General features: G+C 46.3%; 1 protein-coding gene across 8 annotated transcripts in view; it reads right to left on the bottom strand.

Annotated features, from left to right (window-relative positions):
• The window catches only part of RIMBP2 (RIMS binding protein 2), a 227,505-nt gene that overhangs the window by 115,095 nt on the left and 100,375 nt on the right, over nucleotides 1–12,035 (bottom strand). The gene's annotated exons all lie outside the window — the stretch shown is intronic.

Below are 12,035 nucleotides of genomic sequence, written 5' to 3'. Positions count from 1 at the left end.
TTTTTTAATTTTTTTTTAACGTTTTATTCATTTTTGAGACAGGGAGAGACAGAGCATGAACAGGGGAGGGTCAGAGAGAGAAGGAGACACAGAATCTGAAACAGGCTCCAGGCTCTGAGCTGTCAGCCCAGAGCCCGACGCGGGGCTCGAACTCACGGACCGCGAGATCATGACCTGAGCCGAAGTCAGACGCTCAACCGACTGAGCCACCCAGGCGCCCCAAAGACCCTATTTCCAAATGAGGTCACTTTCACAGGCTCTGGTGGACACGAATTTTGACGGAACACCATTCACCCGAGTACACCTGGCCAAGAGACACCAGGCAGCCCGGCCAGGGAAGGTCCTTCCACTTCCACCCAGCAGGTATACCAACGGCACTGCCCAAGGGACGTCAGGCAAAGCACACAGACCAAAATAGCGCGGTGAGTGTTCTGAAAAACCTAATTGTCCTTGCAACCGGCCCACAGAAGCAGCCCAGGACCTACGTGCTAAACCTAACAGAGTGGCCGCGTGCTGAATGCATTGCCTGTGTTTGAAACCCTTCATGGTCCTGGGCCCTGGGTCATAGGAGGCACACGAAGCCACTCTGAAGATTATAAGATGTGACATACACACTACGGGATGCCGCTGTTTGACTCGGAGAAGTTCTGTATGTTTGTCTGTCTTTCTTGGAAGACCTGTCGAAAGTAAGCCGGGGAGCAAACGCACTAAAGTATATATAACAAATTTTCTTTTGAAAGTGACCCATTTCATCAGAAGCAAAATTGAAATCTAGAAAAATGTAGAAAAGTCGGCTGCATTTCCGCCACTTGGTGATACCATTCTTAACATTAAATTGTACTTCCTGTCAGTGCTTTTTCTCTCCAGACACCTAAATATTAATACTCTTTTTTACAAAATTAAGGTCATATTGTTTAAGCTGTTTTAAACTACTAGGGGGCGCCTGGGTGGCTCAGTCGGCTAAGCGTCCAACACTCCATCTCAGCTCAGGTCATGATCTCACGGTTCATGAGCTCGAGCCCCGAATCAGACTCTGGGCTGACGGTGCAAAGCCTGCTTGGGATTTTCTCTCCCTCTCTCTGCCCCTCCTGTTCTCTCTCTCTCTCTCTCTCTCTCTCAAAATGGATAAGTAAACTTAAAAAAAGACATTTAAATCCCAGAAGCATTCCCCTACGTTGTAAACTATCCTCCTAAAATAAAAGACTCTTAAATACAGAGAACAAATTGAGAGTAGACGGGCAGATGGGAGATGGGCACCGAGGAGGGCACTTGTGGGGAGGAGCACTGGGTGTCGTATGTAAGCGATGAACCACGGGAATCTACCCCCAAAACCAAGATCACTTTGTATACGCTGTATGTTAGCCAGTTTGACAATAAATTACATATAAAATAAAATAAAATAAAATAAAATAAAATAAAATAAAATAAAACAAAATAAAAGAACTACAATCTGCAGCCTGTGGCAGGTTTGAGGTGCCCGCTGTGTCCTCAGCATACACAGTGGCTGCAGAGAGGGGGCAACGCTCTGGAACCAAAGGGTCCTGGGCCGCGGAGTCAAGACTCGGGGCAGTGACCACGCTGGGCTAGGGCACCCCGTCTGCCCCCGGCATGTCCGTTTGTCTCAGGAACAACTGGGAGAAGCAGGTGTGGCAGGAAGGGGTTCCTGGGCCTGAGCTGTATGTATTTAGCATGGTCTCCAACTGTTTCACTTGTAATTAAAAAAAAAAAAAGAACCCACAAGACTACAAGGTCCATAACAGCAAAATCTCCTCCCACAGACTCCCTGGGACCCCGCAGAATGTGGATCGCGAGAGATTCAGCCTGTCTCCGAATCCCATGCGAATCTCTGTGGTCCAGGGCGGCGGCCGCTAAGGACCTCTGCCTGTTGAGCACTTGTCCCGTGGCCAGTCCCAACTGAGATGTGCTCTAGGTGTAAAGGACACACCAGATTTTCACGACTTAAGCAAAAAAGAAAAAAAAAAAAAAGAGGTAAAATAAAGTATTAACCATTTTATACCAATTACATATCGAAGTGATAATACTTAAGTATGTTCGGTTAAGTACAAATATATTATTCAAATTCATTTCACCTGTTTCTCCTTACGTTCTGTGATGCGGCTACTAGAAAATTTAAAATTATATTTGCGGCTCACATTCGGGGCTTCTGCTGTATTTTTATCAGACAGTGCTCCCCTAGACCCTGGCTGGGAGGATGTCACAGGGGGGCAAACCCGATTCAGAACGACCATAAAATATCGCATCAGTGGGAGGAAAGGAAAGTATCATTTTGCAGCCCCTGTGAAAAAGCCCCCCCATCTCTATCAGCAATTCATGCCATCTCATCACCAGTGTAGGCGGGCTAGGACGTGGATGTCTTAATTTTATTTTTACACAGATGTTAAAAATACACTGTGCCCTTATCCTTTTTCTCTAGTTTATGACATTGTGGGGGAAAAAAAAAAAAAAAGCTGCAGGATTCAGGGTTCATCAAAAAGGACTTAGTTCCATTCTTTAGCACACTGTCTTGATAGGAAAAAACAAAATTGAACACAGCTTGTGTAAAGAAGTAAATAAAACGCCCCTAAGCAACAAGGCTTTGACATGACGCGTTCTCCTGCCGGAACAGAGTCGTGTTTGCCTTCCAGGACGGCGCTGAGCCCTTAGACCCATCACTCCTGGTTTCTCCCTGTCGAGGTTTTCTTTGGCTCAGGATTAAGAAAACGTGATCATTTCTTCTTGTTCTGCCCTGAGGCAACCAACCTCCTTTTTGGGCAAAGCGAAGTTGGCTATGTCCACAGTTAAGAATGGAAGGCTGGCATCCTGTTGTTTTTTTTATTGGTTGTTCATTTTTTAACTGGAGCTATCTGCCAATATTTCAAAATCCAAACAATTCATGTAAAAAAAAAAACAAAAACATCTACCTGAGTTAATGACTTCTAATTTTTTTAATGTTTATTTTTGAGAGAGAGAGAGAGAGAATGCAAGCAGGGGAGGGGCAGAGAGAGAGGGAGACACAGAATCCGAAGCAGCTCCAGGCTCCGAGCTGTCAGCACAGAGCCCGACGCGGGGCTCGAACCCACGAACTGACCTGATCATGACCTGAGCCGGAGTCGGACGCTCAACCGACTGAGCCCCCCAGGCGCCCCGAGTTTCTGACTTCTCAAAATACCGGAAGTGTTAGCAGGTGTGGTCAGATCCACCCCCCCCCACCCCCACCGCCCCCCCCATCATGGCACCTGCTGGGCTGGGTCTGCAGCGGGCAACCCCCACCAGCATCCTCAGCACACGTGCAGTTATGTTTCTCACATTATGAGCACATTTCCCACCAAGCATCCTTCCTCGGAGCTTGTGAATAGAAGAGTGCAGACCAGGAAATCTGTTTCTTGCGTCTGTGTGCTCTCTGTTATAGTCTTTGAATGAAGATACTTCTGTCTGTTTTCCTCTCATACAGCAAAATCCGAGATGGTTAGGCTTTTTCCACTGAAGATAACAAAACGTATTTTTAAGCCTGTGTCTATTCATATGCAAAGGATCCGCTAAGCCTTGGGCTTCTCTAACATGACTTCGCATAGCTGATTTTCAGGCCAAAAAACGGGGGAAAGTCTCCTGACTCCAGTTCCGTGCGTTGCGTAGAAACACCCACTCTTGAGCTATTGGTATAAATTCCAGTTGTAACATAGAGACCAGAGGCAGACTGTTTCCTCACTACCCTAGTTTATGACTTTGTTAGTGGACTTAGTATAATGTTAATTGAAGGTCTACACTTCATGCTAACACTGGCTGCAGCAATTGCTTTCCAGCAGTTTCCATTTGGAGGCCTTGGGACGTAATAAAACCCAACAGAAGCAATCCTGAGCCGGCAACGAGATGCGGGAGATTACATGGCTCCCCGCTGCACCAGGGAAATGAATGCCTGGGTTACTCTCTCACATCAACCCCGGAACAGGGAGGATTCAAGACGTGGCTGCCTCATTAGCTGTTGCCAACTTGGCTCTCAGTAACTCTCTTCCTGATGCCAGGGGGGATCGCTGAGAAAAACACGATCTCGGAAAACTGCGCAAGCTGCTTCCCGGTCCGAAACCTTTTTCTTGTTCTTCTTCTTCTCAGTGAACAGACAAGAGAAACTCACTTTTTTTAAGAAATAACCATTTGAGTCGCTAAACAGGAGGTTTCTACCAAGAAAGACCTAATCTCTCCCTTCTATCTCCTTCGTCCTACTGAGTAACTTTATTGTGTTGTCGGTGCCTCCGGTCTTCCTGTGACAAGGCCAAAGCCACTCATGTCTTATGTGGCAGCCACCATGGACAGAATCACTGGCTGGTCGCCGCCGCCCCCCCCCCCCCCAGTGGTTGGCCACCACCCAAGAACCATCAGACTAAAGAGCACACTCATCTTGGACACCAGAGAAGACGAGAAGTCTGACTCATTTCGCTGCGCTGTGACATTAAGAATTTGGATGTGAGTCACAGATACAGTGTGGAATATGAAGGGTGGGGTAGAATGTAAACTGAGGCAGCGTGCTGGAATACCTTCCGGATCTCAGTGATTTCTGGTCTGCCACCCGTGCCACTACTTTGTGGCATGATCTCCGCGTCCTGTCTTTGTGGGCAAAACACGGTGGCCAGTTTAAAATTATGTATCTTAATTTTTTTTTACATTTATTTTATTTTTGAGAGCCAGAGCACAAGTGGGGGAGGGGCAGAGAGAGAGAGGGAGACACAGAATCCGAAACAGGCTCCAGGCTCCAAGCTGTCAGCACAGAGCCCGACACGGGGCTCGAACTCACAGACCGTGAGATCATGACCTGAGCAGAAGTCGGACGCTCAACCGACTGAGCCACCCAGGCGCCCCTAAAATTATGTATCTTATTTCAATGCCTTTTACTTATTATGTCTCTTATTTCAATGCCTTTTACTTATTATGTCTCTTACTCCAATGCCTTATTTTATTTTCAATGCCACAGTGGAAGCTAAGAGTTTGATCTCCTGCCTATCAGACCTCAGGATGTTTTCGAACAAGCTTTCTATCACTTCCACGACACTGCCCTGAGGATGCCATCTCTGACCCTTCTTGGGATCCATGCTGCTCTGGCCCATGCGACCTCTTGGACTTGGCTCTAATCAGGTAAGACCCCTCTTGGGATAGCGGCTCTCGGTTGGCAGGGTGTGGTGGGCTATTTCTCAAAGGACCTTGGCAAAATTGAGCGGGTACCGATGGTTCTGCTAAAGTATCTCTAAGAAAACGCACATCTGTGCCAATAGTTTCATTCCCCCCTCATCAAACAGTCTAGCAAACTTGTAAGAAATGCTAGTAGAATACATTTTATTCAGTGCCCATCGCCATCTGGGGGAGGACAGGCCAATCCAAACAAAATCCAAAATTTCCTCTAATATACAGACTGAGCTGGCACCTGTGCCCCTCCTGGGGGCTGATGTGACAGTAGTTCCTAAATTAGCGTGAGCACTTGGGACTTATCATTGGTCTGCAGCTACAATGATGAGCGAGCACAGCACACTATGACAGCAAAGCCATTCAAGTGCCCCTTGAAACAACGTGCAGCTATAATTTACGTTTGGACAAGGGTAAGAGAAAGAAGATAAGTAAGCATGTTTATCCCAAGTGGGGCGGAACGTCTGTGTCTCGACTGCCACTTCTGCACGATGCCCATGAACGCACTGCACCTCTGAGTCCGACTCCTAGAGACCTCCAACTTGCCCCCATCGAAAGTTTCAGCATAAAAGACACTCAGAGAGCAAAGCAAGGGTGTTCAGAGGCTTCTCAAAACGAACACAAAGACCCAGGAACATTTGTATCTGGATAATGGTAAAAATGATCTCATAGAAAAGATGAAGATAGGCTGAAAATTTTAAACTCAGATTAAAGTAATTCTGAAAAATATCTGTGCCATAGTTAATTGTATTGTGTCAATGTCAACTTTTGGTAAGGGGGCCACAGCTATGAAGGATGTATGTAGTCTCTGGGATAAGCTGGGTAAAGGGTACACAGGAGCTCACCACTATTTTTGTGATGCCTACGCGAGCCTAAGCTTATTCCAAAACAAGTCTTTAAAAATTAAACTACAAAACACCAGACAGGACATGGGCTGTTCTCTGCCAATTAGTCCCTGATTTAACAAATACACATGGTTCTCCTACTGTTCCGAAGGTAAGATACTAAGTTCTGTGGGAGATACTAAAAGACGTGAGAGGGAGCCTGTGTCCTCAAGGAGCTTATGGTCTACTTGGAAAAACAGAGTCCACAAATACAGGTAACATTCTAAGTGATATGTATGGAACATAAGTGACGTTACAAGGCTGCATATGAGTCATTGGCGAGATGAAAAGTGGACGTAGCACGTCCAATGGAAAGAAAGCGTGTGTGCACACGCTAAAAGTGACAGCTTGCTGTGCTGTGACCATCCAGAGGTTGTGTTTATGTGCTGTTCATTTCCGACCTTTACCTTGCCTGACCCACAAAAATCACTGAGTCCATCTTTATTAAGTGAGTGACTGGATATGAATCAGGAATGACAAAAAAGGGGTGACCTGAGGGGCAACTCCAGGTGTGGAAACTCAAGCCACACCTGGGAAACAGAGTCTCTGCCGGTGTGCCTGCCACATCACATTTGCAGAGGTGAGTGGGAATATGCCGGCAGCAGAGGAGAGAGGGGCTGGAATACCAGGAAGAAAATGTATATAATTGTGCCATCTCCCCAGAGCCTCACAATATGTTTCCCATGGCTTAATTCACATGAAATATTTCTCACTTCATCTCTCCTGTGTTCACGTGTACATGTTCACAGGCATTCAAATGCGGCGTGAAGAAACGTTAATTTAAAAAATAAACAACTTTTGCTTAGCTTGTTATTTAAAAAAGTAATAGAATACAAATAATGATAATTCTGTCCTTTGTTACCAATTCTTATAATTTGTAATTGTTTTTCTTCTTTTATTGCTTTGGCAAGGGTTGCTCGGGCAACAGTGAGTTGTAAGCCTGATGAGTTATCACCGTCCAATTAATAGAAGTATGCATTCTTGGGGTGCCTGAGTGACTCAGTCAGTTAAGCAACCAGCTTTGGCTCAGGTCATGATCTCACAGGGTGAGTTTGACCCCCACATCAGGCTCTGCACTGAGTGTTCTGAGCCTGCTTGGAATTCCTTCCTTCCTTCCTTCCTTCCTTCCTTCCTTCCTTCCTTCCTTCCTTCCTTCCTTCCTCCCTCCCTCCCTCCCTCCCTCCCTCCCTCCCTTCCTTCTCTCTCTGCCTCTCCCCTACCTTGCTCTCTCTCTCAAAATAAATAAACTTAAAAATATAAGTATGTATTCTTGACAAAAGGAAATTCATACATATAGTAAGGGGAGATGGGAACCGGAGAAAACAGAGCAGGAACTCAATATGGAAGCATCCCAATGGGTCTCTCCAGTGTCGCAAAGATGCAGAGCACATTCCAGGGAAATTTCCGGGTGAAGTCAATTCTTTTCCACAAAGGGATATTCCAGTTATCCTAAGCATTGTATTCAAACATTAGCCTCCCAACATAACAAACAGTCTAGCAATTCCATTTAACATTAGAATTAAGTATGAATTACAAGCTGAAAAGAAAAGGTTCCAACTGACAGAAGGGCATTCAGGAATTTCAGATCCCACATTAACTCCATGAATCATTAAACTGCTGTTATAGTAGGTTCCAAGGCATGGCTTAAACTGAGTAATGGGTTGCTTGTGCTATTAATTGCTTCAATGCCTATAAATGTGTTCACTGACATGAGGCTAAGGCATAATGCTAAAGCAAAAATCAATAAGAGAGCTTCTGATAAATGAAAGAGTAACACTTGTCTGTGTCCTTTACTGGAGAACCCATGAAGTCCACATTCTCTGGAATAATTTTGGTTAGTTGGAGATGGGGTGGGGGGTGGGAAGTCTACACAGGCTCAGTTTAAAAAAAAAAAAAAAAACCACATTTTTTTTCTTTGATGCAGTAATTACCTAAACAGAGCTACCTCTGACACAAATTATCTCTTCTTTCCAAAAGTAACTTGATAAGTAAAAAAATTCAGGAATTAAAATTAGCGTCTACATATATTTTTCAAGACAACCACACAATCGCGGTAAGTTAGGACAAGATCTGAGTCCGAAACGTAAGGGGTAATAATAATGTCAATGAAAATAATGACTACAACAGTAATGAGCGTGTTCTTTTCCAAAATAATACTCTGCTAAAATATGACATCTTGAAAGTTGTCGGTGAGCTGATAAGGAAGTGGGCATCATTAGTCCTGACACTAGGAATTAATACAGCAACGTCATATTTTCATAACAGAACAACTTGTTGGCTCTACCAGTATAAAATCAGTAGGCAAATCAGTGATTACAAAGGATCACGTTCGTTTTGTCTGAGTGTGAGATTGTGCTCCCCATGCACAACGTGGCCTCGTGTGCTGTCCAAGGTGCTGATTAGACAACCAAGGCCATCCCGTTCCATGACACGAGTTACCTCAGAGTAAGTGGTACAGGTCGTCTCGGATTCATACAAACATTCCACAAAATAGTGGACGACATATATCTGGCCAGCTCCACACCAAAGAGGCTTTTAACAAGATATAACTCACATTAGTATAATAATGAACACTTACTGAATGTCTCTGTGTACCAGCTGCTGTGTCCAACAGGTATCCCACGTTTTTTCTTTAACATTTACAATAATCTTATAAGACAGCTAATATCATTAGCCCAATTTCCATACACAGAACTTGAGTACTAGGGGGGTCAAATAACTTGGTGAAGGAGGCTCCAGGCTCCGAGCCGTCAGCACAGAGCCCGACGCGGGGCTCAAACTCATGAACCGCGAGATCATGACCTGAGCCGAAGTCGGACGCTTAACTGACTGAGCCACCCAGGCGCCCCACCAAGTGGTAATTCTAAGACCTCAACTAAAAATCTCTCCCCCCCCACCAAACTCTACGGCAAGATGGAGAAGCTGAGAGGAAACATACATAAATTCCCTTGGTTGGTGGTGGATCTAAGAATATTGACAATATATGGGATTTCAGGACTTCAGATTTATGAGGTCACAGTAAAACTTTCAAGAAGGAAAGGGATCAATTATCATTGATATATCCAGCACTTATTGTGGGCCAGCTGTGTTCCAAGTATAAACAGGTGACAGTCAGTTAATGCATTGATTTGGGGCAGCAGAGAGTTGAGCCCAAACAGGGAAATATATGTAACAATAAAGAACAGGGACTCTGGGAGAAGACACAGTAATCCCGATTTCACATCCCTGAACTACCACCTACTAGCTCGGTGATCCTGGGTCAGTGAGCTTCAGTCCCCTCAATTCTTAACCACCTCATAGGCTTTTTCTGGAGCCCCAATGACCTAATTCAGATCAAACACTTGCTACAGTGCCCAGCCACATACCAAGTACTCAGAAAAATGCTGCAAGTTATTACCATTCTGTCCCATCATTCAGGTATCATTGGTGACTCTCCTGAGGTTAAAAAAAAAAAGTAGAGAAAGAATACAAACTAGGTGTGAAATCTCGTATTTGTGGATGAGATTTGTGGGAAATGTATACAATATCATGTCCTCCTAACATGCCCATATTAACATCACTGTCATGATTCAGTGACAGCTATCTAAGCTCAGGAATAAAACTGGGTGCACCTGGGTGGCTCAGTTGGTTAAATGTCTGACTCTTGGTTTCGGCTCAGGTCACGATCTCATGGTTCATGAGTTCAAGCCCCATGCTGGTCTCTGCTCTGACAGTGCAGAACCTGCTTGGGATTCTCTTTCCCTCTCTCTCTCTGTCTGTCTCTCTGTCTCTGTCTCTGTCTCTCTCTCTCTCTCTCACACACACACACACACACACAAAATTAATAAACATTTTTTAAAAAGAATAAAACTAAAAATGGGAGAAGTTGTTAGTGAAGGCACCATTGGACAGAATTCTTAAATATTTATTTTCTTCCTTTAACAAGTATTTAAATGCACTTGTCCTGTGCTGTTCTGAACATTTTATAAACATTGGTCTGTTCCAGGATCATACGAAGTAGCTGCCATGTTACCTCCGTTTTATGGAGCGGAAAACGAGGCAGGATTGGCTAAATGGCTTGCCTGCGTCCCCACACTGGGACTTGAACACGGGCATATCCCGGCTCCAGGGTCTGGGCGCTCCCCCACTACCCTGTTTTCAGCTGCCCTCTGCTAACGCCTGCCCCTGCGGAGATAACTCAGGAAGCAGCTTCTGCCAAACACAGATTCAGCATAAAGGGTTAGCAGGAAAAAAATGCTTCCAAAAGCTGACGCCAGCTTCTGGTTCTGGGGCTGTTCGCTGAAATAAGGGATGGAATGGAGTTCACATCATGCACCACTCACCGTCTCGGACATAAATGACCTTCAACATTTCTATTTGTGCCTCTAAAGGTTATTCCGTTTAATGAACCCCAGCATCATAAATGCAGCTCTGAACACTGCATTTCATTTGAGGGCAGACGGATGATTATATTACTGAAAGTACATGAAGTGGTAATTAATGAAACTGTAAAGATGTCTATTGCCCAGGGAAAAAAAAATCTAAACGTCTTAACATTTAACAAGGAAGCCATCTAAGAGGGCGGGGAGTGAGCTCGTCAACCAGCAGGCCCACCTCTGACTCACGAGAGGAATTCTTACGATGTTTTCATGACTTTGACCTTGGAAGGATTTCTACACAAAACAGCAAAGGCGTGAAGCGGCTCATGCAAAAAGCCGGTCACATAACCTGGAGGAGCGGGGAGGGGGGGGCGTTTGAGACCTTGAAAGCCATGCCCCATGTCTGGCAAAACTTAATAATCATCTGGTTCCGTTCTGAGCAATAATCATAAAAGGTAACTGTGCGGGCAGCTCACAGAAGTACATTTCCAGGAGCCAGGCTCATTGCGACGCACAAAGAACGGGAGCACGGTGGTTGTCATGGCAACCGCATGGCACGGCAGGTGAGTCTCTGCCCCCTCGTACTTCGGGAAAGAGGGAGGGGGGGACGCGAACAGAATCAACAGCGTTGTGTTTGATTCTGACAAGGGTTCAAAGCCTGCTGTTCTTTGGTTCCTGGCCTCGAGAGATTCTATTTTTAAAAAGGTGTGTGTGGTGGGGGGTGGGGGGGACCACACCTTAGCAGGACTGCCCTGGTGGTGTGGCTACGCACGCTGTCCGGCCAAATCTGCGCGCACCGGCTAAGGAATAGGGAGCAGTGGAATGGAGACCTCCTCTCACTCCGCTTGTGCAGGATCCATTCGTTGCCAATGAATCAAGGTGGCTTCCAAGAGGCCCCCGGAGACCCGTAATCCATCCCAGCTCTCCGCACTGTTCCTCTTACCCTTTGTCCAAGACAAACGACTGGAACTCCGGGAGCAGCATCAATCAGGGTGCTGTCTGGGAACAGATGGCTCCCGCAGGTTGGAATGTGGAGAGTTAGGGAGGGAAGCGTTTCGAGGAGGGTGGGCAGGGTGCAGCCCAGGACCATTGTGGGGGGCTGCCTGGTGGGAAGGGACGAGGTGGAGCTGAGGAACACCACACTCAGGAAGGACAGGGAGGGGACGAGCCCGGCCCCTCCCAGCAGCAGAGCCCAGTGGGAAGGTGACCGGGTGGGGGGGGGGCAGGTGCATGGGGCCAGCCCCCCCCCTCCCGGGGACACGGGCAGGATGGAGAAGGACACAGAGTAGTCAGGGGGAGGTGGGGAGGTGGCTGGGGCACCGTGCATAGAGTGTGAGCCAGCACTCACTCGAGGACTCGAGAGACGGGCTCAGAAGCTGTCCCTCCTCCGTGAGTCTCTGTGACCTGATCCAGATGAAGTAGCCAAATCCTGTTGTGGGTTGAATTGTATCCTCAAAATCCTTATGCAGAAGCCCTAATCCCCAGAAACCCAGAATGTGCTGCTTTTTTTTTTCCTTAAAGTAGGCTTCATGCCCAGCGTGGAGCCCAACACGGGGCTTGAACTCACAACCTGCAATCAAGACCTGAGCTGGGATCAAGAGTCGGATGCTCAACCCGCGGAGCC

Source organism: Leopardus geoffroyi, chromosome D3 (assembly GCF_018350155.1).
Source record: "Leopardus geoffroyi isolate Oge1 chromosome D3, O.geoffroyi_Oge1_pat1.0, whole genome shotgun sequence".
NCBI classification, from domain to species: Eukaryota; Metazoa; Chordata; class Mammalia; order Carnivora; family Felidae; genus Leopardus; species Leopardus geoffroyi.
The sequence above is the reverse complement of the archived record's forward strand: the minus strand, read 5'-3'. Positions and strand labels throughout refer to the sequence as shown.